Source organism: Ambystoma mexicanum, chromosome 5p (assembly GCF_040938575.1).
Source record: "Ambystoma mexicanum isolate Mex_15411 chromosome 5p, UKY_AmexF1_1, whole genome shotgun sequence".
NCBI classification, from domain to species: Eukaryota; Metazoa; Chordata; class Amphibia; order Caudata; family Ambystomatidae; genus Ambystoma; species Ambystoma mexicanum.
The window spans coordinates 1,142,277,187-1,142,305,149 of NC_090930.1; positions in this window are offsets into that span (position 1 = coordinate 1,142,277,187).

Genomic DNA, 27,963 nt, shown 5'->3' on the forward strand with positions numbered 1-27,963 from the left:
TTTGACCTTCAATTGGTGTAGATATTGGCAATGTGGTGCCGCTGGTTGATGGAGTTTCCTCGATCTCTCCACTGGTCACCTCACTACTATCCGTATTGTTGTTAGTTGGTCGTGGTTTAGGTTGTCTTGGGGTTAAGTTAGCTTGTTTACTATTATAAAATTCCTGCCAGGAATAAGCAATGTCACGGGCGTGATCAAGAGCGTTGCGCCTAAATTTCCTTATTTTTCGCTGTTCAATTTCCTTCTTATAATTGTCCAATTCGTTGTTAGTGTCTTCCAATATGGTCTGTAGTTCTGCCGCTGTTTTGAGTTTGGATAATTGAGAGGAGACCTCTTCAATTTCTTGATTAATCTGTGCTAAGGACATAGATAATTCCTCAATTGTAAGTAAAATAAGGTCAAGCGAGCATTAGTTCAACAAGGTTTTGGAAAATGCTTTGTTAAATGTATACCTCATATGGTTGGATGTATTTTTGAAAAATTGTTTGCGAAGAGACTAAACCTAATTCAAATCAAATTATTTGAATAGGGATACTTTTTGGAAGCAATAATAATTTCTTCCAAGAAATGCCTTCTAAGTAGTCCCAGTTTGGGTGATTATCTGGAAGTTTCGCTTGGGCTCAATAGGTAACTACAGGGACAACTTCCTGTTTGTAATTGGTTATAATTGGTTTGCATGAAAATGTACCATAATTGCATTGAATTAATTTCACTTGAGATGTTAAACTTTCCATTTTAATTTGAATTCTTTTTTATATGGAGTATCACATACGTTATCAATAATATTTTGCCCCAAGGCGCAAAAGTCATGAATTATATCTAAATTTTGATTACATATGGACCATTTAAAGTTAAGCTTTTTTTCCACATTGGCCGATAATAAGATTAGACTGGTAGATTTCTTGTATTAATGTTCAAAGAGTTTGCTACTCCATAGGTTTGTAGCACACTTAGCTTTCTCTGCAGACCTATCAGGGTCTGATCAAGGATGACCAGATCATCTGTGAAGAGGATCCAATAAACTAGGGATTCACCAAGTTTAGGCGGAAAATATCTCGTTTCTTCCAGGGCAATGTTTAAGTTACTGATATAAAAATTAAATAACAATACAGCCTTGTTTCAGGACTCAGTGGGTAGGAATATGCTCGAATAGTAGACCTTATTGATTCAGTTTTACCTGAAAAGAGGAGTTGGATTAAAATGGGTGAATTGAGTCTAGAATAAAGGTCGGGCATCCTGATGTCTTTAGCTTTGCCATAGTAGCTCTCTTGATATGGAATCAAAAGCCTGTTTAACATCTATAAATGCTAAATACATCGACTGCTTAGTTGTAAATACTAGTTTTTTTAATATCAGAAGTGCCAAGGACGAGTAGACTTCAATAATAGCCCGGCACTTAAGAGGTTAAGAAATTGACAGTTGTGCCCAGACCAGCCACAAAACCTGATTGATAGGTGTCTATTTTGGATGTTCCTTTTAGCCACTTGAGTAGTTCTTTCAATATCAAACAGGTAAAGATTTTGCCTGAAATACCAAGCAAGGCTTTTGTCCGGTAATTCTGTCAATATTTTCAATTGCCCTTCTTGAATATAGGAATGATGATTGAGGATTTCTGGGAATTTGGAATTTGACCAGTTTGTATAATTATTTGAAACATTAAATATGCGCCCATGAGTTGGAGTGGGCTTTTACAGTGATATTCGATAACCCATTTGGACCTGGAGCTCGGGACGAGCTCAATCTGTATATTTGTATCAGAATATCATGATGCTCGAATGCCAAATATTGCAGGTCATTGGTGCCGATTTATGGCTTGTGAATGGGTTCTACTACGCTAGCAAAAATCATTGCAAAGTGGGTCGTCCACGTTTGAGCACTGGTTGCATTAAGTAGGAATGAGGCTGATGCATTGTTAGATCCGTCCTTTAATAGTCTCCATATTTCAGCACTCGATTTAGAAGTTATAGCGGATAGTATGCATTCTCCTCCTAACTGGAGTTTTAGTACTTTATGGTGTTTAAGACGATTTTTGTAATTTGTGTGAATTTTGGTTATTTTATTTGGGGCGTTAATGGAGCTATTTTATTTAATTCGGTTCATGGTTTTTTCTTAGTGCCTTTCATGGTTTGTACTACCGGATGGTATACGTGTCTGTGCATAATTCGCTGGCGAGCAGCCTTTTGCGCTGGTTGCTCAAAGCAGTGTAGAGTTTCAGTGTATGATAAATTCTTAGCGATATTTGGTGCATCCAGTTCATTTTGCAATTGCTCTGATAGTTTCTTGAGCTTTGAGTTATTCCATCTAATTTTCTTCCTCCCTTCTCCAAGCTCAAATCAAGGTTTTTAATACTCGTGAGGTTTCTGTTGCATTTGGATCAAAGTAATTCCCAGAATTCTATGATCACTATTCAGTGTGGGGATGATATTGAAATTGTGTACATTATTGACTGTATAGAGATAAAAACATAATCCAAAATGGCGGATGAAGTGTCTACGCCATGTTGGATTTCGGGGATTATCACCTTCAATCGTGAGATTTAGTATCATAAATCTCCTTTCACTCATGAGTCTCGTCCAGCGTGCCGCTCAACTAGATAGCTTGCTAGCTTTGAGGCTAATGCATCTTATATTAAGATCGCCAACAATTAGATGGACTCATTTTTGGGTTTGTTTCAATCAGATCCAACCTGTTGTTCACTAGTTCAAAGAAGGAATCATAACCTACTATAACTGGATTCCAGTATAAGTTCAGAATGGCTGTATGAGTGCCAAGAAGGCTCAATGTGTTTGACGAGGATAGTCTTGTCAATTGTATACAAGGGTGGGGAGAGGCCCACGGCATTAGGCTGCTTCCTACATTTAATTTTACTGCCGTTAGTAAACCCACAGAGGGTCTTCCTTTCATGTGGGAAATAGCAGGAATCAAGCAAATCTCATAGCCTGGCCAAGTGGGTTCAATCGATATCCTCGTTTCCTGTAAAGCTACAATATGGATAGGGGATTTTTGTTGTTGTGTCTCATCAAATGTTTGACCCCTCTTGTGTTCCACACAGCCATCTTGATATTGCAAGGCATATAATTATGTTGTCCAGTGGTGTCATTAATAGCTTTTGTTAGCCAAGACCATGTTGAATCCCTAGAGTTCTGATGTGTCACTTTGAAGGACGCTTCTCAATGTAATTGGCCCTGATTGCCTTGGCAGTTGATACAGAGGGCTTAAAATTTATTTGGGTGTTAGGAATTAGTTGTCAATGTCCTAGAGTTGATCGATTTACTCAGGTTATAATCTGTCCTTGCTTTGTTTATGTCTAGTTTGACCCCAAAGTGCCTTTGTTTGTCTTTTGTATTCCAGATTAATTCTTTGATGATTTGTGATGGAACAGTTAGAGCACCTGTATCCATCTTTCCATTATTAATACATTGAATGTATTGAATATCTTGAGAGCGAATTGATTTTAGGGTGGATATAGACATGAACACAGTAATGATTGTTGTTCTGTTTGGGAAAGGATCTCCTCTTTGCCTATCTGCATTGTTAAAATTAGAACATCTGATTGTTTGATAGGCCAATTTTTAGAGTCACTTTCATTTTCAGTGTCTTTATCCACAGGGGTTAGAAATTGATCTTTTATAAGCACCTGCCTTTTTGGACTTGAATGACATTCCTGTCTTTGATAGGAATGCAAGCTTGAGTTCTCTTATAAAAAGAGAGCATTCTGTTGCTTAAACTGAGGCTTGCATGTGTTCTCTTTTTTTGTTCTAGAGTCAAGAACTCGCAATCCTCAGAATCATGAAGGTCCTCACTATTGTGATTCTTATATATGGCATGGGTTATATTTGCGAGATCTGCAGGGCAAGCAGATTCTTGCATTATTCTCTGTGGGGGTAAAGCGGATGTAGAATAAGTGGATAGATTATTTAATTCTTCATCATCTATTGAAGGACACCTATTTGTAGCAGATGGTATGCGCTCACATAAGTTGGATGGTGGAGTCATTTCTTGGGGCATTATTATATCAGTTGTCGGATCATTGATAAGAATTTGGCCAGTTTTGAGTCAGGTAATAGTACTCTTAGGTCGAGTTGAAGTAGTTAAATTATCTATGAATTTATTTTAATGTACTGTTGTTGATTTAGTGGCAGTTGGTACATTTGTTTTGCATTACCAGCCCATTTCATTTTTTTCCTTCATTTTTGGGGATGAATACCTCATATACTGATTCTTGCAGAACTTGCGCCTCAACTACGTCCGGCTTGTTCGAGGGAAATGTAGTTAGAGGCTTGGGGGACATATGAATCTGCTCCACGATCTCCCATACCTCAGTAGTCTGTGAAGCCACCTCGGTAGCTAACCTGGGATGCTGAATCAATTCCAATTTCTCACATGTAATCACTAGTTTAGCCATAGCTAGTTGGACATTTTTCAATTCGGAGGCTACCCAATCCACTTTTGCCGATACTAAGTTAAGTAGATTTGTCTGTACATCATTTTTTTAATCTAAGATTTCAAAGATTTTTGGCAGGTCATATATTCTATTATTCATAGCATTGAAAGTGCTTTCATAGAGTGAGCTTGGAGGTTGTTTCAGCCCAAAAGAGGGTCGCAGGTTGGGTTTTACAAAAGACATAGGTGATGAGACCGAGGAATTGAAGGTCGAGTTAGATGAATCCAGGTATCGAACTGGAGAGTGGGGTAGATTTAGAGGTCAATTATTTGGAACTTGGTCTAGTTGGTTTTCACAAATTGTGCCATCAATGTTGGGAATATTGACACTGGGTCGTGATCTATCATCTGACTTTAAAGGTTCGCTTGCAGCCTTATCCAATGGCTGAATGCTTGTTTGAAATGTAGTTAATTCATTTGCAGTTTTTTTGGCCGCCTGAGAATACTATAATGGCAATTGGGAGTTATCCGTTGAATGAATTATGGTCTCAATTGTTTTTGGAACTGGGAAGGTAAAAATATCTAGAATATTTGCCAGTGTGTCCTTTGATACATATTCTTTATTTAGGCTTGGTTTGGTGGGCACCGCCAACAATTCGGCATGATGTGATGGGCGCAACCAGTGGAGATTTGCATAATGTTTTCAGATAGTAGTCCATTGAATGGTTTGAGATGGTTGCACGTAAATGGGTTTGACACCTGCTTTGACAAGGAAACTGTTGCTTTCTGGGAATTGAGAAACCACAGTTGTCAGATATCCGTTGTTAACAATTTGGAGCATTTTTTAAAATAATTTTCACAGTTTTTAGTGTTGTTATTTTTTTAACTTGATCTTGCATGAGCTTTGGATCTTAGATTGTTTCTGTGAGGAGAGCAGCCGTTAATTTGTGTGCATGTTTCAGCATCATTGATTTTAAATTATATACTGGCATGCAGATTTTAAGAATAGGCTTGTGCTCAGTTTACTTGTGCTTTCTGCTAGCTGCACATCTAAACAGCTCAACAGCACTCGCCTCGCACTCCGATGATATGCGTGTAGTTGATTTTGTAGTCTATCTGGGATGGGGGAATGGCTAACGTTTAGCTGCAAAGATAGAAATAAGGGGCTTTAACAATTGAAGCTCTGCAGTGGCTTATAGCTAAGTAACAAGCAATAGTATGAGCATACCACAGTCCTAAATGGGTAAACCCAAAAGAGATGCTGTAATTACACACTGGGTAACATGCCACGGGTAAAAGTAAAGGTACCTCCAACCAGGATCAGCTCAACAGCACTCACCTCGCACTCCCATGATGCGTGCGCGATATGTGCGCATGCAGATGAATTTGTATTGTTTCCGTGATGGGGGGAGTGACCAACTTTTAGCACAGTCCTGAATGGGTAAGTCCAAAAGAGATGCTGTAATTCCTCACTGGGTAACACACCACAGGTAAATGTAAAGGTGCCTCTGACAAGGATCAGCTCAACAGCACTCACCTCGCACTCCCACGATTATCTATTGTAGTCAATTATTAGCCTCACTATTAACAAAGTCAGTTAACATGGCAGTCTCGGGTCCACTAAACAAAGATACAAACTATGCTGCGGTGGTGCTGTGATTCTTAACCATTTAGGAAATCGCAGTTCCTGTATTACAGTTGTCTAAAACACTGCTGTACCTGTCGGAGGGATCACCTTTACCAGAGGCCAGTGCCCCACTAGAAGCAGCAACATCCCAGACTGGAAATAAAGAACTTGAAAAGGCAAAAACGAGGTATTTTCCTGCTATTCACCCTATCTCTGGAACGAATTAACAATGCTGGTAAGTCTGTATCTATCCATCCTACACTTCAGGAGGGACCTGAAGAACCTACTCTTTAAAGAGAATCTCGCCCACTCAACCCTTTCACTCCCTCCCATGGAGCTCTGCACTTCCCTGCTTCTCAACCCTGTCAAAGCTCCTAAACTATCCTTGAGAGCTACTTGTAACCCATTTAGCGCATGCCGTAAGTACAGCGCTACATTGTTTCCCATCTAGGCTTGCACTTTATAAATCCAATATGTACAGATTGACATTAAGCAAACGAGAAACACCAACCTGCATGTGTGGGTAAATTTCCTTTGCAAGAAATACCAAACACAATACCTGGATCTTGTTTGCCAGGGATTTTACATGTGCAACTTCTTGCAAAAATCTGGAGTCAGATGCCCCTGTTCCTTGCTAACCAAGCTCCCCATATCAGTATAGTAAATATGAACACAATATGCAAATATAATTGAGTTAGCAATGGGAAATAGAAATGTATGGCATGTATCTGCACAGGGTCCACAAGGATATCAGCACATTTGGCAGGAGTTCAAAAATAGTTTGATGAAAGAAAATATCCCAAGGTGGCAGGCCTGTGGCAAAACATAGCCAATGTTTGTTCAAGTGGGATACTTTTGATTTTTGATACAGAAAACGGATAACGTTTATAATTGTTTTCTGCCTGCGATGACAGACACATGTCAAATAAGCAAGTTGAACTCTGGATCTCCGCAGTGAAGCTGTACCAGATAAGGAAAGGTTTAGGTACTGAAAAGCACCTTGATGAATAAGTGCATGTCAACCTTTTAATGAAGATTTGCAAAATACATGTGGTCATACGTCCCCTCTTTGGTGAAGTGAAATAACACCAGAATTGGAGCAAACCAAATGTGCTCTGTCTAACGCTTTGGCTATCCAGTAAGCCCAGGTGAAAATCATCTTGGATATTTAAGGCACATATATTGGTAAGCATCGAGATTCACATCAATACTGTTCATCCAGAAATTGCTAATAGTAAGAGGCAGAAAAAACAGGCCTTTATCTCCATGAGCTGAGTATGTTGCTATACGGGTTGGGGTGCATACATGCGCGAATCCCCAACAACTCATGCCTATGTATTTTATATTAAGTGTACAGAGGTCAGAACGGGCTAACGAATCCACCAACATTGTATACTCCTTTTTGATTTTCACAAAGATCATCAAATTATCGCTACCGAAATTGTTTGTATGATATTTTGTCCCGTACATATTCATTGTGAATATCCTCAACATCAGATTGAATGTTACTATTTGAGGGAGTAGAAACCCTGGCCATATTAGTTTTGTGTTTTCAGACATGTGCTAATAGGATTGGGTTAGTTTCTTTGATGGAACATGCAGGGTTATTCTTAGTTTGACAAATCCTCAGAACACTTCAGAAATTCTAAGTTCATGACAGTTACAGGTTGATGAAAGCTCCTTCTAACAGTGAGGGGGAAAGGTCCCAGGCTTTCCTGCCTGCACCAGGTGTCTGTTCCAAGGTATCATGAAGAGTGTCTACTCATATATCCCCTCAAAAGTAGTGATTTTAAAAGACACATTACATAGAATGATGTAGTCACAACCAACTCCTTCACCATCTGGTTCCAACTGTCTTTATAGGAATCTTGACAGCATATTCCAGAAGGCTACAGCTAGGATTCTGCTATCACTGAACAATACCTTAACTTGACACGTCTAAACAATCGGTATTACTAGATATTGCCTACAGACTAAGATACTACAGAGGGGTCATTGTTTGCCAATCAAGTGGCAGTCTGTACCAAATAGTAATCAAAATTAACTATGTTTTAGGCTGGCAAAAAAAATGCCTTGTATGGATCTATGTTCTCCTGGTAATCTTCCTACCACATCACCATATATGTAATCTCTGTCCATGTGGCCTTGTCATGTCTACATGAGAGCACTTGCCACCTTCAAGGAGTCATTCACAATACTCTACCAGCTACTCATAACCACACCCACATTTTGATTTTTCGAAACACTTATGGTCACTGGGGAGGCAATGGTGTGCGCTAATTATGTAAGATCCAAGATCACTTTATGCATTCATTGGAGCAAATCAGACATTCTTTTTATGTGGTGCTGTGCAACATTGTGCACCCAGGGTTACCAAAGACTAAACTAAAATAACTACAATTGAGGCAGAACTGGTCATCCAATCCAGTGTTCTGTCTGAATATACAGGACCGCAACACTGCTCTCTCAGTTACTTTCAATAGCTGCAATCGAGCAAAGAGCCAACTTAAAAGGTCTTTGCACTGTCCAACCAACCACTTGTAAAGTTACACCCATTGAGCTCCTTAAAATCCCAGCTCTGTCACAAGGAGAATTGCAACCTCTTCATTCGACCCCTCAAAACTCAACTGTTCCCCCATGCATTTTAAGCAATCACGCCTTGCGTTCCCCACCTCTTACTGCGCCATCACTCATACCAACATCCCCCCTTTCCCTTTCAGTAAGCCCCGGCATCTCCTCCTGACCACTGCCCTTCTGTCTCCCACACTCTGAAGCAATCTCCATATTGGATGGGCCCTCTACAAACAACCATGAAAAATATGCAGAACCACCCAATTACCAATTTCCCTAAGAGCCCCATTTGTGGTATTACATATTTTGATGAATGGCATAATCGTTCAAATCTCCATACAAACTGAAGCAGAAAAGGTGCGTGTCGGATTTTTCAAAAGAATCCTTTGTAAAAGAACTGATTTCATGCATCCTACATTTAGTGAAGAAATGTGACACAGGGACTGGAAGTAAATGTGATAGTACTATTTTTGCCAATGATAGGTATAGATAATTTTATCTTCTTACACATTAATGTTAGCTTAATGTAAAACCTTACAAAACTGGGATTCTTCATTTTTTATGTTAAAATGTGCAAAGGTGTATCTTTGTATTCCAGCTTCTACATTCAGGGTCATACATATAGGGGGTGAACCCAATGAACATATGTCCTAGGACTATCGAGTGCAGCTATACCTGCCTTATGTAGGTTAGCATAAGGGTTCGCACCCCACTGCAATGTAAGTCAGATTTGTATTTCCTTAATATGCACCCCCTAATTCAGAGGTCTGCAACCTGCAGCTCTCGAGAGGGCTAATCGAAGTCGCAGTCCTAAACATCTGGAGATCCAAAGGTTGCAGACCCCTGCCCTAATGAATATATAGGTGTGTGTCAGATCTACCCCCTTATCTCCTTTGCTATGTATGATCCCTCACTCAAAAGTTGTCACTCACATACCTGTTTTTGACAAATGGGGAATGGGTTCTGTGCCTTATCATTGTGATAGGGTGCTTCTAAAGGTGGGATCATGCCTGATTTGCATATGGTCTTTCCCCTTTTGTAATGGCTTGGCAGGCAAAGACCAATGGTCTGGAGGGTTGCACAGAGCAGTGCTTAAGATTAATTCTGAACCTTCCAGCCATCTCCTCTGTTTTGCTTAGTCGCCCCGAGTGGGACAGGTGCCCAGACGTGGGTCCTGTGTATTCTGGGCCTATTGACCCATGGTTCTCACTAATGAAGCCCAATGAGACTGAAGCGTGTCTGGGTATGCGTATGGTCTCGTGCAGAAGGGAGGTGGCAAAGCAGTTTGGGCTGGAGTGCCCTTCTTGGGGTGGGACCAAGCCTGATTTAGATATGGTCTTTCCACTTTTGTAATAGATTGGCAGGCAAAGAACGTTGGTTTGGAGGGTTGTAGAGTTTAAGATGAATTCTAAACCTTCCAGCCATCTCCTCTGTTTTGCTTAGTCGCCCCGAGAGGGACGGGTATGCCCAGACATGGGTCTCGTGTATTCTGGCCTTAGGGACCCATGCTTCTCACTAATGAAGCCCAATGAGATTGAAGCATGTCTGGGTATGCGTATGGTCTCGTGCAGAAGGGAGGTGGCCAAGCAGTTTGGGCTGGACTGCCCTTCTTGGGGGTGGACCAAGCCTGATTTACATATGGTCTTTCCACTTTTGTAGTGGCTAGGCATGCGAAGAACGATGGTCTGGAGGGTTGTAGAGTTTAAGATGAATTCTAAACCTTCCAGACATCACCTATTTTGTTTTGGCAGGATCATGTGTGTCACGGATTTCCCCCTTTCTCACCCGAATTCGATCTTTGCAGGAATTCTTGGATGGAGCCTTCTTGCGTACGGATCGGGTTGTGTACAAGCCCACGCGAGCCTCTTCTGGTTCCAGCGTGCGTTCGGCGTGCAGGGGTACTTTGAGTCTCCAGGAAGTCCAGGAAACGAGGTAGGTGTACTCGGAGGCGGTACACGAGATCCGGGAATCAAGGCAGAGTAAGGAGGGAGGAAGGGAAGAGGGGGAGATCGAGGGTCCGGGAACCAGGAAACAAGAGATTAGTTACAGCGAACTACAGAGCACACGTCTAGCCACTGCAAGTGGTAGCGTTGAGATGCGCAGGTCCGCGGGGGCGTGGTCTCTTTATAGAATGAGCTACATCTGACTTGGAGGCTGGTGGAGAGCGTACCACATTAGACGGCCATGTTGGAAGTACCAAGGAGTGCAAGCCCCGTTGTGACAGAGACCAGGAAGTCCAAAAGTGACGCGTTCTATGGATCATGACAGCATGCCTCCTCCGAAAACCTGTCCCACCAGGTTTGCCCGGGTGTATGAGATGCTACCTTCTGAGCAATCGAAGGGTGTTCAGATTTGAAAATGGTTCCCAGGTTCATTCACTAGGAGGATATCCTTTCCACTCAACCAGGAATTGAAGTTGACACCGTTTATACCTGGAATCGCATATTCTGGATACTTCATATTCCATCTGGTCGTCCACAACCACAGGGTTTGGCCTGAAGGACTTCCGGGAGGACTGGATGTAAGGTTTTAATAAAGAAGTGTGAAAAACTGGATGAATCTTCTTCCAGGAGTCTGGCAATTTGAGCCGGAATGTCACTGGGTTTATGATTTCCTTTATGGAAAAAGGGCCATAGTATCGGGGAGCCAGTTTGTTTGGTCATAAATGTCGAGGCAGTAGTTTCGAGGACAGCCAGATCTCATCACCGACTGCATAAGATGGTCCTGGTCTTCTTTTGGAGTCCGCATAACGCTTGGTGTGAGTTTGGGCCTTTTCTAAGTGTTCTTTGGCTTCCTTGTGTACGTTGATGAGAGTTTCAATCCAGGAGTCGACTGTTGGTACTGGTGTGGGATCTGGGAGAATGGAAGGTAGAACTGAAGGGTGGAATCCCTGACTGCAAAAAAAGGGCTGGTCTTGACTGCCGAGTGATCAGAATTGTTGTAGGCGAATTCAGCCACAGGTATTAAGAGTGTCCAGTCGTCCTGTACCTTGGTGGCGAAACAATGAAGGTATTGCTCCAGGGTCTGGTTCACACGTTCGGTAGCTCCGTTAGTCTGTGGATGATAACATGAAGAGAGGGCACGTTGGATTCCTAGAATACGGCATAAGTATTTCCAGAATTGAGAGATATATTGAGGTCCCCTGTCCGATATGATCTTGGAAGGGAGTCCATGAAGTCGAAATATGTGTTCCAGGAAGATGCCAGCGAATTCTGAGGAAGATGGCAATTTGTACAATGGTGTAAAATGAGCCATGTGTGTGAATAAATCAATGGTGACCATGATAGTTGTGTAACCTCTGGATGGTGGTAATTCCACAATAAAGTCCTTAGCAATGAATTCCCAGGGCCTAGACGGTAGCGTAGGTTGAAGTAGGAGACCTGCCAGTTTCTTGTTATCAGGCTTGTTTTGATTGCAGACTGCACAGGCTTGAATGTACCGTTGAACGACAATTTTGATTTTAGACTACCAAAATTGTCTTTGTATGAGACTGAGGGTGTTGGTGACGCCACAATGTCCAGAGTGAAGGGTATCATGACAGAGGTTAATAATCCGTTGTTCTAGTCTCAGTGTGGGAATGACCAGGCCATTATCCTTAAACAGGTACCCGTCTCTTGTTCTAAGATTCCACCGATTCTTCCCCGTAAATTCCTTCCAGATCTCAGAGGACTGGGTTTGCATCCGAATGTCTTCCAGGAGACTGATTGCTTGGGCTACAAAAATTGTGTGGGGAAACATCTTTGGGAAGGACCGATCTTCAAGAGTTTCGTAGTCGGGTCGTTGGGATAAGGCGTCAGCAATTATGTTCTGTGATCCGGGGACATGATGGATGTGGAACTGGTACTGGGCAAAGAAGGCGGCCCAACGGGCTTGACGACTATTCCTACATTCCAAAGATTGTAGAACTTGAAGATTTCGATGGTCCGTACGGACCTGAACAGGATGTTTAGCTCCCAGAAGTAGATGACGCCATTCTGTGAAGGCTTGACGGATGGCTAACAGCTCTTTTTCCAAGGCGGAATAATAAGTCTCACTGGGAGTCAGGGTTCGTGAAAGGTAAGCAATGGGATGTTCTAATTTGTCCTCGAATTCCTGTTTTAGTACTGCTCCTATGGCATAATTAGAGGCATCCGTCTCCACTAGAAATGGTCGATTAATACCAGAAAAACAAAGATGTTCCCAGTCTCACTGCGCCAAGTAATTATAATTAGTTGTTTGTGCAAAGAGAAGCCTTTATTGTTTGTGCGAAGAGAAGCCTGACACGTGTTTCAAGCTGTGTACAGCTTTTCATCAGAAGCTTAAATTGCATAGTACATCATTTCTATACAAATTGGGTAAAGTTAAAAATAAAACATACACATGATTGTTTTGTGCAAAAATTGTTACATAAAGAACATAGGCACAAGTTGTGAGCAAGCAGTCCAGGGCGGGATGCAACCACAAAAATAAAACACATGTACATCATATGTAGGAAAAGTAAAAAAGTAGAAATTAAGTTACCACAAATTAACCAATTTCATTCGTAGTAGTCCGTTGACAGACAAACAAAAAGAGAAAAAGAAACATAATTTTAGAAACAAAAGTTGGCCATAGCAGCGCAATCACGTTCCACTTAGTAAGCTAAGTCTTAAATCAAAGACTGTAATGTATTCCAAAAATAAGTACCTTAGGTTGCAGCAATAAGAACTCCACATTTAAAGTAGGACAATGCCAGATACAGTTCTGTAGGCAGATAGATTAAGTAATTACTGGAAAGCCAATTGCAGAAAAATATTACGTAAGTTACCAAAACAAACCGTAATGCTGTCAATAAAGTCAATAAAAACATACCTCAAAATGCCTCGCAGTTGCGGAAAGCTAATTTAGCCAAAGAAACCAGAAAGAGAAAATAAATCTCAAATTAGTATTCAAAAAAACACCAAAGTACCCATTAGATTAACTCCAATTAACTTGTGATTCAAAAGGACTGTGGACAATTCCTAACTGGTTAACCAAAAAAGCCAATTAAAAGTTAAAACTACAAAATAGGGAGAGCAAAATAAACAGACCTACCTCAATGACCGTTTGTTTCAGTCTACTTGTTTTACCATTGCACAATGCACAAAAGAAAGGTAGGACTAAATATACTGGAATGCAGTATAGCACAACGCATGGCCTTCCAAGTAAGACAAACAGAAAGGGGCAAAAAGGATCGGCATGTTGGGTGAACTAAACACACCTTTAGAAAAGCCTAACTTAGTGAAACCGGTCTAAAAGCCCAAATTAGCCAAAAAATAAAAAGGAGAATTTAGCAAACAATTACTACTCATGTTTTGCTGAGGAAATTTATTTTTTGTTTTAATTTATTTATTTATATATATATATATTTTTTTTAAGGACAACATTAATTTAAAAGTAACAAGCCTCAGCTAGTCATTAATAATTGAAGTACTATTTAAATAAACCAACAATTCCAATGCACTAAAAAAAAGTGTGGGGCCTGAGTGCGCTGCTACTGAACAAAATTTCAAATAAAGGCACATTGCACAGTAATAATACACGTGGAACAAGAATATAATTACAGGAGGGGATCCCCCCAAGAGGATAATTAAAGGCACTTGTCAACCCCAACAGAGGAAATATGAATTATAAAAATATGGCAAACTCATGATCCGTAAGGCTTTCTCAGATATACCTGAGGGGAGACCGATAGTTAGTGGAGGAGGTGGGGTACTTGAGCCAATATCAATCTACATTAATGAATTTTTACTACCAGAGGTATTGCGGACCCCAACATGTATTAGAGATACCATGCACATTTTGGAAATGTTAGATCACCTCAAATTTAACCAAGACTGTTGGTTGGTTACCTTAGACGTCAAAGCTCTGTACAGGTCAATAGCTCACCACAAAGCATTACAAAGTGTTGATTTTTTGTTTCGAGAATTTTCTGCTTCTTATTTTGAGCATCTAGAAATGGTCAAGGAATTATTATTATTTACTTTGCAAAACAATGTTTTTGTTTTCAATCAGATGTACTTTAAGCAATTGATTGGTATAGCCATGGGTGCACTGGCGAATGCTTTTATGCATTGTTTCGAGCAAACATGTATGTTTTCTAAATCCATGTATTCACCTTTTATTTATTTGTGGAAACGTTACATCGATAATGTTATTTTAGTGTGGACTGGTACAAGAGATCTTCTTGTTGAATTTGTATCCTGTTTAAATGATAATGATTGGGGATTACAATTTACCTCAACCTTTAGTCAATCTCACATTGACTTTTTGGACCTTTCCATAGAACTAACCCCTGACGGCCTAATTACCAAAACCTTTCGCAAATCGACCTCAGTGAATGCCACGTTACATGCAGAATCATGCAATAAAAAACATGTCATTGCCAATATTCCCAAAGGGGAATTCATTCGTGCTAAAAGAAATTGCTCCCAATCAGTGGATTATGATCAAGAATGTGCTCTTATCAAATCCTGGTTTTTGAATAGAGGTTACCATAAGAAGTGTGTCGAACAAGCATCAGCCACAGTACGTCAGGTTAAGAGAGCGGATCTATTGGTGCCGAAAACTCGGTCTAAATCATTAAACTCTGAAAATATCAGGTTTATCACAAGATAGAACTCTGATAGTCACAAAATACATGCTTAAGTAAACATTGGCACTTGTTGCATCTCGACAAAGACATCTCAAATTGGTTGGACACTAATGTCAGTGTGACTTACAGCAAAGGTACATCCCTTAAAAATGTATTGAGTCCATCATTTATGAGCCCCTTATCTATACCCAAGACTTGGCTCAATTCCGCCAGAGTCCTTGGTTTTCATAAATGTGGTGTTTGTAATATGTGCAACTTTACATTTGAAACATCCGCAGTCTCTTTTGGGCTACGAGGTAATCATGAAATTAAGTCTTTCATTAATTGCAACTCTAAGTTTGTAGTGTATTGCATTATATGCACCTGTGGCCTGAAATATATAGGGAGCGCTATTCGCCCACTTAAAATTAGAATTCGTGAACATCTGGCTTCCATTGGGAGCCAAGATGCCAAATACCCCCTTGCCTATCATTGGCAAAAATCTCATCAAATGGACTGCAAAAATGACATTCGTTTTGTGGGGCTGTGCAAAGTGTCATTGCCCCCACATGGTGGTAACCTTACACTAAAATTACGACAATTGGAGGCCAAATTCATTTGTAAATATCGCACTGTTTCTGAAGGACTTAATTCGGATCATGAGTTTGCCATATTTTTATAATTCATATTTCCTCTGTTGGGGTTGACAAGTGCCTTTAATTATCCTCTTGGGGGGATCCCCTCCTGTAATTATATTCTTGTTCCACGTGTATTATTACTGTGCAATGTGCCTTTATTTGTAATGTTGTTCAGTAGCAGCGTACTCAGGCCCCACACTTTTTTTAGTGCATTGGAATTGTTGGTTTATTTAAATAGTACTTCAATTATTAATGACTAGCTGAGGCTTGTTACTTTTAAATTAATGTTGTCCTTAAAAAAAAATATATATATAAATAAATAAATAAATTAAAACAAAAAACAAAAAATAAATTTCCTCAGCAAAACATGAGTAATAATTGTTTGCTAAATTCTCCTTTTTATTTTTTGGCTAATTTGGGCTTATAGACCGGTTTTACTAAGTTAGGCTTTTCTAAAGGTGTGTTTAGTTCACCCAACATGGCGATCCTTTTTGCCCCTTTCTGTTTGTCTTACTTGGAAGGCCATGCATTGTGCTATACTGCATTCCAGTATATTTAGTCCTACCTTTCTTTCGTGCATTGTGCAATGGTAACACAAGTAGACTGAAACAAACGGTCATTGAGGTAGGTCTGTTTATTTTGCTCTACCCATTTTGTAGTTTTAACTTTTAATTGGCTTTTTTGGTTAACCAGTTAGGAATTGTCCACAGTCCTTTTGAATCACGAGTTAATTGGAGTTAATCTAATGGGTACTTTGGTGGTTTTTTGAATACTAATTTGAGATTTATTTTCTCTTTCTGGTTTCTTTGGTTAAATTAGCTTTCCGCAATTGCGAGGCATTTTGAGGTTTGTTTTTATTGACTTTATTGACAGCATTACGGTTTGTTTTGGTAACTTACGTAATATTTTTCTGCAATTGGCTTTCCAGTAATTACTTAATCTATCTGCCTACAGAACTGTATCTGGCATTGTCCTACTTTAAATGTGGAGTTCTTATTGCTGCAACCTAAGGTACTTATTTTTGGAATACATTACAGTCTTTGATTTAAGACTTAGCTTACTAAGTGGAACATGATTGCGCTGCTATGGCCAACTTTTGTTTCTAAAATTATGTTTCTTTTTCTCTTTTTGTTTGTCTGTCAACGGACTACTACGAAGGAAACTGGTTAATTTGTGGTAACTTAATTTCTACTTTTTTACTTTTCCTACATGTGATGTACATGTGTTTTATTTTTTGTGGTTGCATCGCGCCCTGGACTGCTTGCTCACAACTTGTGCTTATGTTCTTTATGTAACAATTCTTTGCACAAAACAATCATGTGTATGTTTAATTTTAACTTTACCCAATTTGTATGGAAATGATGTACTATGCAATTTAAGCCTTTGATGAAAAGCTGTACACAGCTTGAAACACGTGTCAGGCTTCTCTTCGCACAAACAATAAAGGCTTCTCTTTGCACATACAACTAATTATAATTTCTTGGCACAGTGAGACTGGGAACATCTTTGTTTTTCTTCAACTATTCCTGTGGATGTGTATTGGCAGTACACCCACACCGCCCAGATACCCGCAGCCTTGATGTTTATTTTCTTAATCACTGTAGCGCTGTGGACTCGTGACTTTTTCTGCCATAACTTTGAACTTGTCGATTAATATCAGGTTGAGCTAGGATGGGAGCTTGCGTAAAACTCTGCTTTTAATCGTTGGAATGCCTTATCGTCAGCTGATGTCCAGAGAAAGGCAGTATCTTTCTTCAACAATGCAATGATCGGTTGAACTATCTCAGAAAAGGACGGTATGAATTTCCGGTAAAAGTTGGCAAGCCCCAGGAAGGATTGAATCTGTTTCACGGTAGTGGGAACAGGCCAAGATAGTATGGCTTTTACCTTTGAGTGGTCCATTCCAATTCCTTCTGGACTAAGGAAAAATCCTAGATAGTGAACAGTAGAGACATGAAAAAGGTATTTCTCGGGTTTAGCTAGGAGTTTGTGTTCACGTAGCCTTTGTAAGACTGCCTTAACATGTTCTTCATGCTTTAGATGGTCCTTGGAGTAAATCAAGATATCGTCCAGGTAAACTATGACAAAGAGGAACAGCATGTCAGAAAACACCCTATCCATGAAACGTTGGAAGACCGCTGGGGCATTAGCGAGTCCGAAAGGCACGACCAGGTATTCAAAGTGACCAAAGAGTGTTCTAAAGGCTGTTTTCCATTCGTCTCCTTCCCTGATACGGATCAGATGGTAGGCACCCCTGCGATCCAATTTCGTGAATACTAGAGCTCCTCTCACCGCTTCCAGGATATCTGAGATTAAGGGCAATGGGTAGCGGTCCTTGAGGGTGCATTGATTTAATCCACGATAATCAAGGCAAGGCCTAAGCTCTTTAGTGTCTTTCTTGGGAACAAAAAACAACAAAGCTCCAGCTGGAGATTTGGATGGTCTTATGGTGACATTTTCATGGTTGGTATCCAAGTATTCTCGGAGGGCCCTTTTTTCTGGTTCGGATAAAATGAACATCCTTCCAAAGGGAATCACTGCTGATGGTTCTGTATCAATAGCGCAGTCTTCAGGTCTGTGAGAGGGTAAGGCGTGGACTATAGCAGTTGAAAACACGTCAGCGTATTCCTGATAGGTCTTAGGAACCTATATGATATTTGAAACCATGAATGGGCCTTGCTGGTCTGTTGGCGTGCCTTCGAAAGATGTTGAGGAGGAATCCAGGAATAGACAGTGAGACATGCAATGCTCAGAACCAAGAAACAAGGATCCTGCTGCCCAGTTGATATATGGGTTGTGCTTCCGTAACCAGGGCATAGCTCATTACCCAATGGTACTGGTTAATGAGCTGACTTCATGATGTCAAATGTGATCACCTCTTGAAGATGGTTTATCGAGAGTTGGATCTCTTTGGTCTGTAAGGTTATGGGTCCTGAAGAAAGAGGTCTTCTGTCGATCGCCTCCACAGGTTGCATGTTGCCTCGAGTTTCGTATGGAATGTGGTGGCTAAAGACCCAATCTTGATCTATGACTATCCCCATGGCCCCACAATCCACCAAGGCCAAAATGGGGTAGGTCTCATTCTTGGATGGTGATAGAAAGGCCTGTAGAATCACTAGGTTGTTCTGTCCAGGAGAGTTCAAGGATGGAATAGATGTGGAGCAAACATCTCTCTCCCGAAACCTTGCTCCATCGAGGATCGGGAGCTGGTGCTTCCAGAACGCCGTGGAGGGACTAGAGGACATTCTCTAACTAGATGTTTATCCGAGGCACAATACATACATAATCCTGTGTGGATCCTTTGCATCCTTTCTTGCGGGGATATGGGTCCACGGAAAGCCCCTAATTGCATGGGTTCTGGATCGTTAACAAAGGCATGAGTAGGGTCAGACTTCGAGGAGGTCTCAATGGAAACCTTCTGGAAGGGCATCTTGGTTTTCTTCTTCTCTGCCTTCCTTTCCTGGATACGAAAGTCTATCTGCATAGCGAGATCCATAAGGGCCTGGAATGAACTTAGGCGAGCCACTCTGGCTAGTTCATCTTTGATGTCTTCATTTAGCCCCCTTCGGAAAAGAGCAAAGCATGCTTCTGAGGACCAATCCGCTTCTTTAGCCAATTGTTTAAATCATGTTACATACGTAAGCATGTCCTGGGAACCTTGCTGGAAATCAAGTAGACGTTCCTGGGCGCTATAGACCTGTTCTGGATGGTCAAACATGGTCTTAAGGGCCTGTATAAATCCGTCATATCATCCAGGAGGGCATCTCCAGAATTGACTAAAGGTGTGGCCCAGGTTAGGGCATTTCTGGAGAGGTGCGAAATGATAAAGCCCACCTTAGCCCTGGGGGTAGAAAAGTAGTAGGGCTTAAAGGTAAAGTGGACTGAACAGGAGTCAAGGAATCCACGAAGGTTTTTTGCAGACCCATCGTATTTATCTACAATGCCACCCAGTAGTACGCTTTCCTTTGTAGCGGAATCACGGGACAAAACTAATAGTTTTAATGCAGCATTTTCCGCTTTCAGATTCTGCACCTCGGTCGTTAATTCTTGCATGCGACGCATGAGATCCTGAACGGCCGTCTCCATGTCCGATTCAACTTCGGTCGTTTAGCGTATCAATCTGTCACGGATTTCCCCCTTTCTCACCTGAGTTCGATCCTTGCAGGAATTCTTGGACGGAGCCTTCTTGCGTACTGATCGGGTTTTGTACAAGCCCGCGCGAGCCTCTTCTGGTTCCAGCGTGCATTCAGCGTTCAGCGTCCAGGGGTACTTGGAGTCTCCGGGAAGTCCAGGAAACTCGGGAGGTTTACTCGGAGGCGGTACACAAGCTCCGGGAATCAAGGCAGAGTAAGGAGGGAGGAAGGGAAGAGGGGGAGATCGAGGGTCTGGGAACCAGGAAACAAGAGATTAGTTACAGCGAATTACGGAGCACACGTCTAGCCACTGCAAGCGGTAGCGTTGAGACGTGTGGGGCCGCGGGGGCGTGGTCTCTTTGTAGAATGAGCTACGTCTGACTTGGAGGCTGGTGGAGAGCGTACCAGGTTAGACGGCCATGTTGGAAGTACCAAGGAGTGCAAGCCCTGTTGTGACAGAGACCAGGAACTCCAAAAGGGACGCGTTCTATGGATCATGACAATAGGCCTTACAGCGGAGGCAGAAAAATTATTTGTCAGGGACTGGGGCCAGGGGAGGAGATTATACCTTCATGACAAGAGATCACATCCGCCCTTTCAGAATAAGACTATACAGCATAAGAGGGAGGTGTACACAATATGTCAAAAAATACACTTATTTAGCAAAAACCTGTACGTTGCAAAATATATGCATTTCAAAACATAGAGACGAATTTAAGTTAATGGATTTTCCAGGAAAATTACAACAGTCTAGTGTCTAAATGCAGTTGTAAATTATCCATTTTAAAACGAGAAAATGAAGCACACTGCTATGAATCCGTCTCTGGCTGTCATGTTTGTCAGAAGTTGATGCAGTGACCGCTGTCAGCTGCCTAAATAATACCCCACAAGAGTGGACATGTCATTTGAAAGGTTCGTCTTGTCCCATCCTAAATTAAAAGATATGGATGACGGTTTTTTTGGCAGATATCCGGGAAATAACTCTACACTTACAATCGATCCTGTCATGCGCTTCCCCGTGTTTAATTATATCCGCAAAGACAGCGAATGGATTTTAAAAAGGCAAAGGGAGGTGTCAGTGCCAAAATATATCACTGTTTTCCAACAGCCAATTATGGCTATGACTTGCCAACAGTGCAGGGTGCCCCATCAGCGCACCTGTGACAGGTGTTCCTTCATAATGAAAAAAAAAACACAAAGGCCAGCCAACGCTCGCCCAAACTGCCTCTCACCATTTCTTAAGTTCAAATGGCACCTTGACAACGAGGATGTTTCTAGAATTCTGTGTGCAAGGGAAATTGAGACAGCAAGACAGCAACTATTCCCTCGCATGTGGATAAGAAATGCATGTTACGATCCTAGAACGAGAAAATGCTGGTCGTACACACGAATGGTATGTAATTGGTGGTGGTGCAGCAGAGTAACTTTTGTTGAAAATGTAGGGAAGGGGACCTCACATCTAAAGGAAAGGTGGCTTTTGCCCAATGAGGGACAAAATGGTGTGTCACGAATGTTGGGGGGTCAAACACCCCATACCCCCTAAAATTCGGTCGTTTGTTTTAGAAACACATCTCTCGCTGCTCCTGATTAGCAGTTAACAACTGAGCATTCCCTGAGGCGAAGGATTGCCAAGTATGCTTGAAGACAGCACACAAGTCTCTTTGAAAATGTTCAGTCTCTTCAGACGTCCTAGCTGGCAGCGTGATGCACGTTCCAATTGCTAAATAGCGCATTCCTCGCAGCGCCCGCCCCTTTCCCCTCTGTAGAGTGCTGTCATTTGCATTGAAGTCATTTCCTGTTACTGCTGTTCCACATGATGGCTCGCACTATGAAGTTCGAGGAATGCCCGTTTATCTGGAACACATTAATGTGGTTATAGAGAACTTATGTTACTCCCCTCTTTCTTTTGACGGCATCACAGCCATTCACAAAACAATAGTGAAAGTAAGAGGATGGAAAATGTAAATATGCTTTTGGATGGCATTAAGACTATTGGAAAAATGGCTTTCAACTTGCCAGACCAAGACAACATATTGTCCACCTCTACACAGTGTATAAAATATACAGATTGGCAGAGCTTGTCACTCTCGTTGTCCCAACCCATTAGCTGGTCTATCTTGCTCAAAGAGGTGACATCGCTAATTATCTAAATGCTAGTCCAGAGGGAGATATTGGGGTGATAAAATGTTATGAAGTATTAGTTAAAGCAATTAATCAGGAATGTAAGAACTTCTGTAATAGCTGTGGTCTATGATGAAAATCTCAGAAAACGGGTGAAGAATGCACTGTGGTTTGATTATGAGTGCAGTAGTATAAAGAGGGGGATATTTGAAGCAGTAAGTGCAGAGGATTGAGTGCAGGCCAGCTATATGCTCTTAAAAGTGATTACAAAAATGTCTACGACTGAGACAGGGAGAGTTTGCACTGAAACAATGGCAGCAGATGTAGAAGGCTATCTCCTCCGAAAGACTGTAAGCTCTTTTGAAGATTAGTGACTAGGGGATTTAACCCTCCCTGAATGACATAGGTGATCTCTCCAGAGAGTTGGTTAACTCATTTGTCCAATATATTTTCTGATCATGATTTGGTGGGAATGGCTACCTCTAGATTTTAGAGAAGAGATATTGACTTGTGTTGAGGGTCTTCCTTGCGGTAAAGCTATCAGGCCCGATGAACTGAGGTCAGATGACCTCAAACGGGGTTTGGAATGGTGGACACCCATTTTGGTAAAATATTTAATGCCATTGGTCAGTCTGGCACAATTCCAATCTCTTGGAGAAATCTTACAATAGTCCCGATTTTTACCAAAAAAGGGATCTATTAATGATCCACACAGGGTTTAGGAAAGGATTTTCAACAATGGATCACTGTTTTATTTTGAACACTCTTATAGAAAAATATTGTTTTCTCAGAGGGGGAAGGTTATATGTAGCCTTCCTGGACCTTGAGAGAGCATTTGACTCAGTTGACAGGGAGAGTATGCCGCAAAAGATGATGGTTTTGAAGGTCCCACCTCGACTACTGCAATTGATAATAAAATGCTATATGAATACCCATGCAGTAGTTAGATGAGGGAGATTTTCCAAACGATTTTAACACAAATAAAGGTGTTAAGCAGGACTGTTTTTAGCCCACTTTATTAATTTTATTTTTAGCAATTTCAAGCCGATAGCAACAGGGGCTAAAGTTTGCCCTTCTGTGTTGGGGAAGATGCTCTTTGCATCTTTACTATATGCAGATGAAATTGCCATAATGGATTTAATTCCGGGGTTGGGGGGACTGCAGCAAAGAACAATTTTAAAAGCAAATAGTTAAAGCTGAATGTGAATACAAATACAATTGTGGTTTTTGGAAGAGGTAAAAATAAAAATAATTATTCTTGATTTTTAAATGGTTTGAAAATTCAGGCGGTGGCCTCATTTTGTTATTTGCAAAAAACAGGAAATGGACCAAACATCTAGATATGATAAGCGAGAAAGTCCAGACAAGGATGGTGCGACTTAAGATTTGATCATAGGTTTGGTGGGCGCATTTTAAATAGGTGCCTAGAGGTGTATACATTAACTGGCCGATTCATGGAATTAATGTGCGCCGAAAATTCCGGCGCAGAGGTGCCAAAACGTGCGATTCGCAGTAAAAGTGCGAAATTCGCAGTATAACTGCGAAAATCGCAGGCAAACCAGCGCACATCGATTCATGGAAGTCCGTGCGCGAGAAAAATGTTGGATGTGCGCTGTAAAAGTGCGCGGCGCACGCTGCCGCACAGGTCATTCAATGGCGTGCACCAAGGCCGCTGCGAAATCGCACATAGCGTGGCGCACATTACAAAAGTAGGCGGAACACGGGGCGTAACACTCGGAATGGGGAACAACGCGTGAAAATATGGGCATCACGGGGGAAGTACAGGAGGCAAGTGCGCGGAACGCCCACACGCTCGCCCACAACTCGTATTCATGGAATCGAATAGGGCAAACCAGCGCACGGTCAAAGACACGCACAGGGCCAAACAAGTATGCCACAAGAAAGCAGGCGGTAGCGTCTCTGCGCCTGAAATAAATGTGCGCCAAAATGTGCGCTAACAAAAAGCACCCATGTACAGCTATGATGAATGGTCCATACAGTGGCCCTCTAGGACAAATGTGGTGCAAAGGGGTACCGACAAACACGGACACCCGCTGTGTGAAAAATAGCATGTGCGTGTATTACGGGGTTCGCGGGAAGTTCCACACGCGATTGGCCTGGGCACGTGTATTCCGGGGTGCGCGGGAAGTTTCACACGCAAATTAGCAGGGTGCGTGTATTTCGGTGTGCGCGTCAAGTTCCACACGCAATTTCAGCAGAGTACGTGTACTCCGGGTGCGCGGCAAATTCCACACGCGAATCCAGCAGCCTACGTGTATTTCGGGAGTGCCGGGGAGTCCCACACGTGAATTGGCCGTGTGGGTCCTCCCAGCTGTTCCCTCTACACCCTCCAGGGCCCCTGCAGGTGGCCCACACCACAGGGGACTACCCTGCACATGTCCCGAAGGCAGCCCATCCACCATGGACATGCCCCGCAGCCAACCCACATGTCACCTTGCACTACTGCCCACCAACGCATGTCTCCCAGCACCCCCACCCCCCAGCATCCAGGGGCACCCTCCACCAGGCCCCCCACTCCTGTCCCCCTGCACCCCGAACCCCCTAGTCAGCGGCACCTGCCAGCAGGCCCTCACTCCTGTCTCCCTGCACCCCCACACCCCAGCAGTGCAGGGTACCCTTCACCAGGCCCCCACTCCTGTCTCCCGGCACCCCCACCCCCCAGCAGTGCAGGGCACCCTCCACCAGGCCTGCACTCCTGTCTCCCAGCACCCCCACCCCACAGCAGTTCAGGGCACCCTCCACCAGGCCCCCACTCCTGTCTCCCTGCACCCCCACCCCACAGCAGTGCAGGGCACCCTCCTCCAGGCCCCCACTCCTGTCCCCCTGCACCCCCACCCCCTGCATCCAGGGGCACCCTCCACCATGCCCCCACTCCTGTCCCCCTGCACCCCCACCCCCCACCAGTCAGGGGCACCTGCCAGCAGGCCCCCACTCCTGTCTCCCTGCACCCCCACCCCCCCAGTCAGGGGCACCTGCCAGCAGGCCCCCACTCCTGTCTCCCTGCACCCCCACCCCCGCCCAGTCAGGGGCACCTGCCAGCAGGCCCCCACTCCTGTCTCCCTTGACCCCCCAGCAGTCAGGGGCACCTGCCACCAGGCCCCCACTCCTGTCTCCCTGCACCCCCATTCCACGCAGTCAGGGCCACCTGCCAGCAGGCCCTCACTCCTGTCTCCCTGCACCCCCACCCCCCAGCAGTGCAGGGCACCCTCCACCAGGCCCCCACTCCTGTCTCCCGGCACCCCCACCCCCCAGCAGTGCAGGGCACCCTCCACCAGGCCTGCACTCCTGTCTCCCAGCACCCCCACCCCACAGCAGTGCAGGGCACCCTCCACCAGGCCCCCACTCCTGTCTCCCTGCACCCCCACCCCACAGCAGTGCAGGGCACCCTCCACCAGGCCCCCACTCCTGTCCCCCTGCACCCCCACCCCCTGCATCCAGGGGCACCCTCCACCATGCCCCCACTCCTGTCCCCCTGCACCCCCACCCCCCACCAGTCAGGGGCACCTGCCAGCAGGCCCCCACTCCTGTCTCCCTGCACCCCCACCCCCACAGTCAGGGGCACCTGCCAGCAGGCCCCCACTCCTGTCTCCCTGCACCCCCACCCCCGCCCAGTCAGGGGCACCTGCCAGCAGGCCCCCACTCCTGTCTCCCTTGACCCCCCAGCAGTCAGGGGCACCTGCCACCAGGCCCCCACTCCTGTCTCCCTGCACCCCCATTCCCCGCAGTCAGGGGCACCTGCCACCAGGCCCCCACTCCTGTCTCCCTACACCCCCACCCCCCCAGTCAGGGGCACCTGCCAGCAGGCCCCCACTCCTGTCTCCCTGCACCCCCACCTCCCAGCAGTCAGGGGCACCTGCCAGCAGGCCCCCACTCCTGTCTCCTTGCACCCCCACCCCCCCAGTCAGGGGCACCTGCCAGCAGGCCCCCACTCCTGTCTCCCTGCACCTCCCACCCCCCCAATCAGGGGCACCTGCCAGCAGGCCCCCACTCCTGTCTCCCTGCACCCCCACCCCCCAGCAGTCAGGGGCACCTGCCAGCAGGCCCCCACTCCTGTCTCCCTGCACCCCCCCACCAGTCCGGGGCATCTGCCAGCAGGCCCCCACGCCTGTCTCCCTACACCCCCACCCCCAGCAGTCAGGGGCACCTGCCAGCAGGCCCCCACTCCTGTCTCCCTGCACCCCCCCACCAGTCCGGGGCATCTGCCAGCAGGCCCCCACGCCTGTCTCCCTACACCCCCCACCCCCACCAGTGCAGGGCACCCTCCACCAGGCCCCCACTCCTGTCTCCCAGCACCCCCACCCCCCAGCAGTGCAGGACACCCTCCGCCAGACCCCCACTCCTGTCTTCCTGCACCCCCACCCCTCAGCAGTGCAGGGCACCCTCCACAATGGCCCCCACTCCTGTCCCCCTGCACCCCCAACCCCCTGCATCCAGGGGCACCCTTCACCAGGCCCCCACTCCTGTCACCCTGCACCCCCACCCCTCACCAGTCAGGGGCACCCTCCACCAGGCCCCCACTCCTGTCCCCCTGCACCCACACCCCCCTACATCCAGGGGCATCTTCCACCAGGCCCTCACTCCTGTCTCCCTGCACCCCCACCCCCCCAGTCAGGGGCACCTAACAGCAGGCCCCCACTCCTGTCTCCCTGCACCCCCACCCCCCAGCAGTGCAGGGCACCCTCCACCAGGCCCCCACTCCTGTCTCCCTGCACCCCCACACTCCACCAGTCAGGGGCACCCTCCACCAGGTCCCCACTACTGTCCCGCTGCACCACCACCCCCCTTCATCCAGGGGCACCCTCCACCAGGCCCCCACTCCTGTCTCCCTGCACCCCCACCCCCACCAGTCAGGGGCACCTGCCAGCAGGCCCCCACTCCTGTCTCCCTGCACCCCCACCCCCCAGCAGTGCAGGGCACCCTTCACCAGGCCCCGACTCCTGTCTCCCAGCACCCCCACCCCCCAGCCGTGCGATTTGCCTGGGTACGTGTATTCCAGGGGTGCGCAGGTAGTCTCACACGCGATACCATCAGGGTACGTGTATTATGGGTCCGCGTGAACTTCCACACGCGATACCAGCAGGCTACGTGTATTACGGGGTTCACGGGAAGTTCCACACGCGATTGCCCTGGGTACGTGTATTTCGGGGTGCGCGTGAATTTTCACACGTGAATTTGCAGGGTATGTGAATTTCGGTGTGCGCGTGAAGTTCCACACGTGACTGGGCCTGTGAGAGTGGGGTACGTGTATTCCAGGGGTGGGCGGGAATATTTACTCGCGACTGGGCCTGGGAGAGCGTGTTACATGTATTCCTGGGGTGGGCGGGAAGATTCACACGGTCGCCTACAACGCGCCAAAAAATAAATGGTCCAATCCTGAAACACGTACGCCAGCATGAAGTAGGCGCACATCCCGCGCAGCATAAAAGAGTGCGCAAACAACAAACAAGCTCAGACGCCAGGATGAATATACCGTTCCTAGCAGCAGTGGCCGTGGGATACCGCAGGAGGAGGAGAAGGATAGTCAGGGCCAGAATCTTCACACCCAGAACCAGCCTATTTGGTATACCTGATGACCAGGTGTATGGGAGGTACAGGTTTCCACCACACATAATACTCAACCTGGTCAGTGAGTGGGAGGATGACCTCACATCACCCACCCTGTGCTCCCAAGCACTCAACCCCCTGGAGAAAGTCCTCAATGTACTGCACTTCTTGGCTACCGAATCATTTCAGCGGACAAGTGCCATAGTGGGGGGGGGGGTGTAACAGGCCACGCAGTCACGGTGCCTACACCAGGTGTTGGCCATCATCACTGCACGCCCATCTGTCCTCAGGCACATATACCTGCCCAGAACACCTGCAGAAAGGCAGGCTGTCAGCCAGGATTTCTAGAGGGTG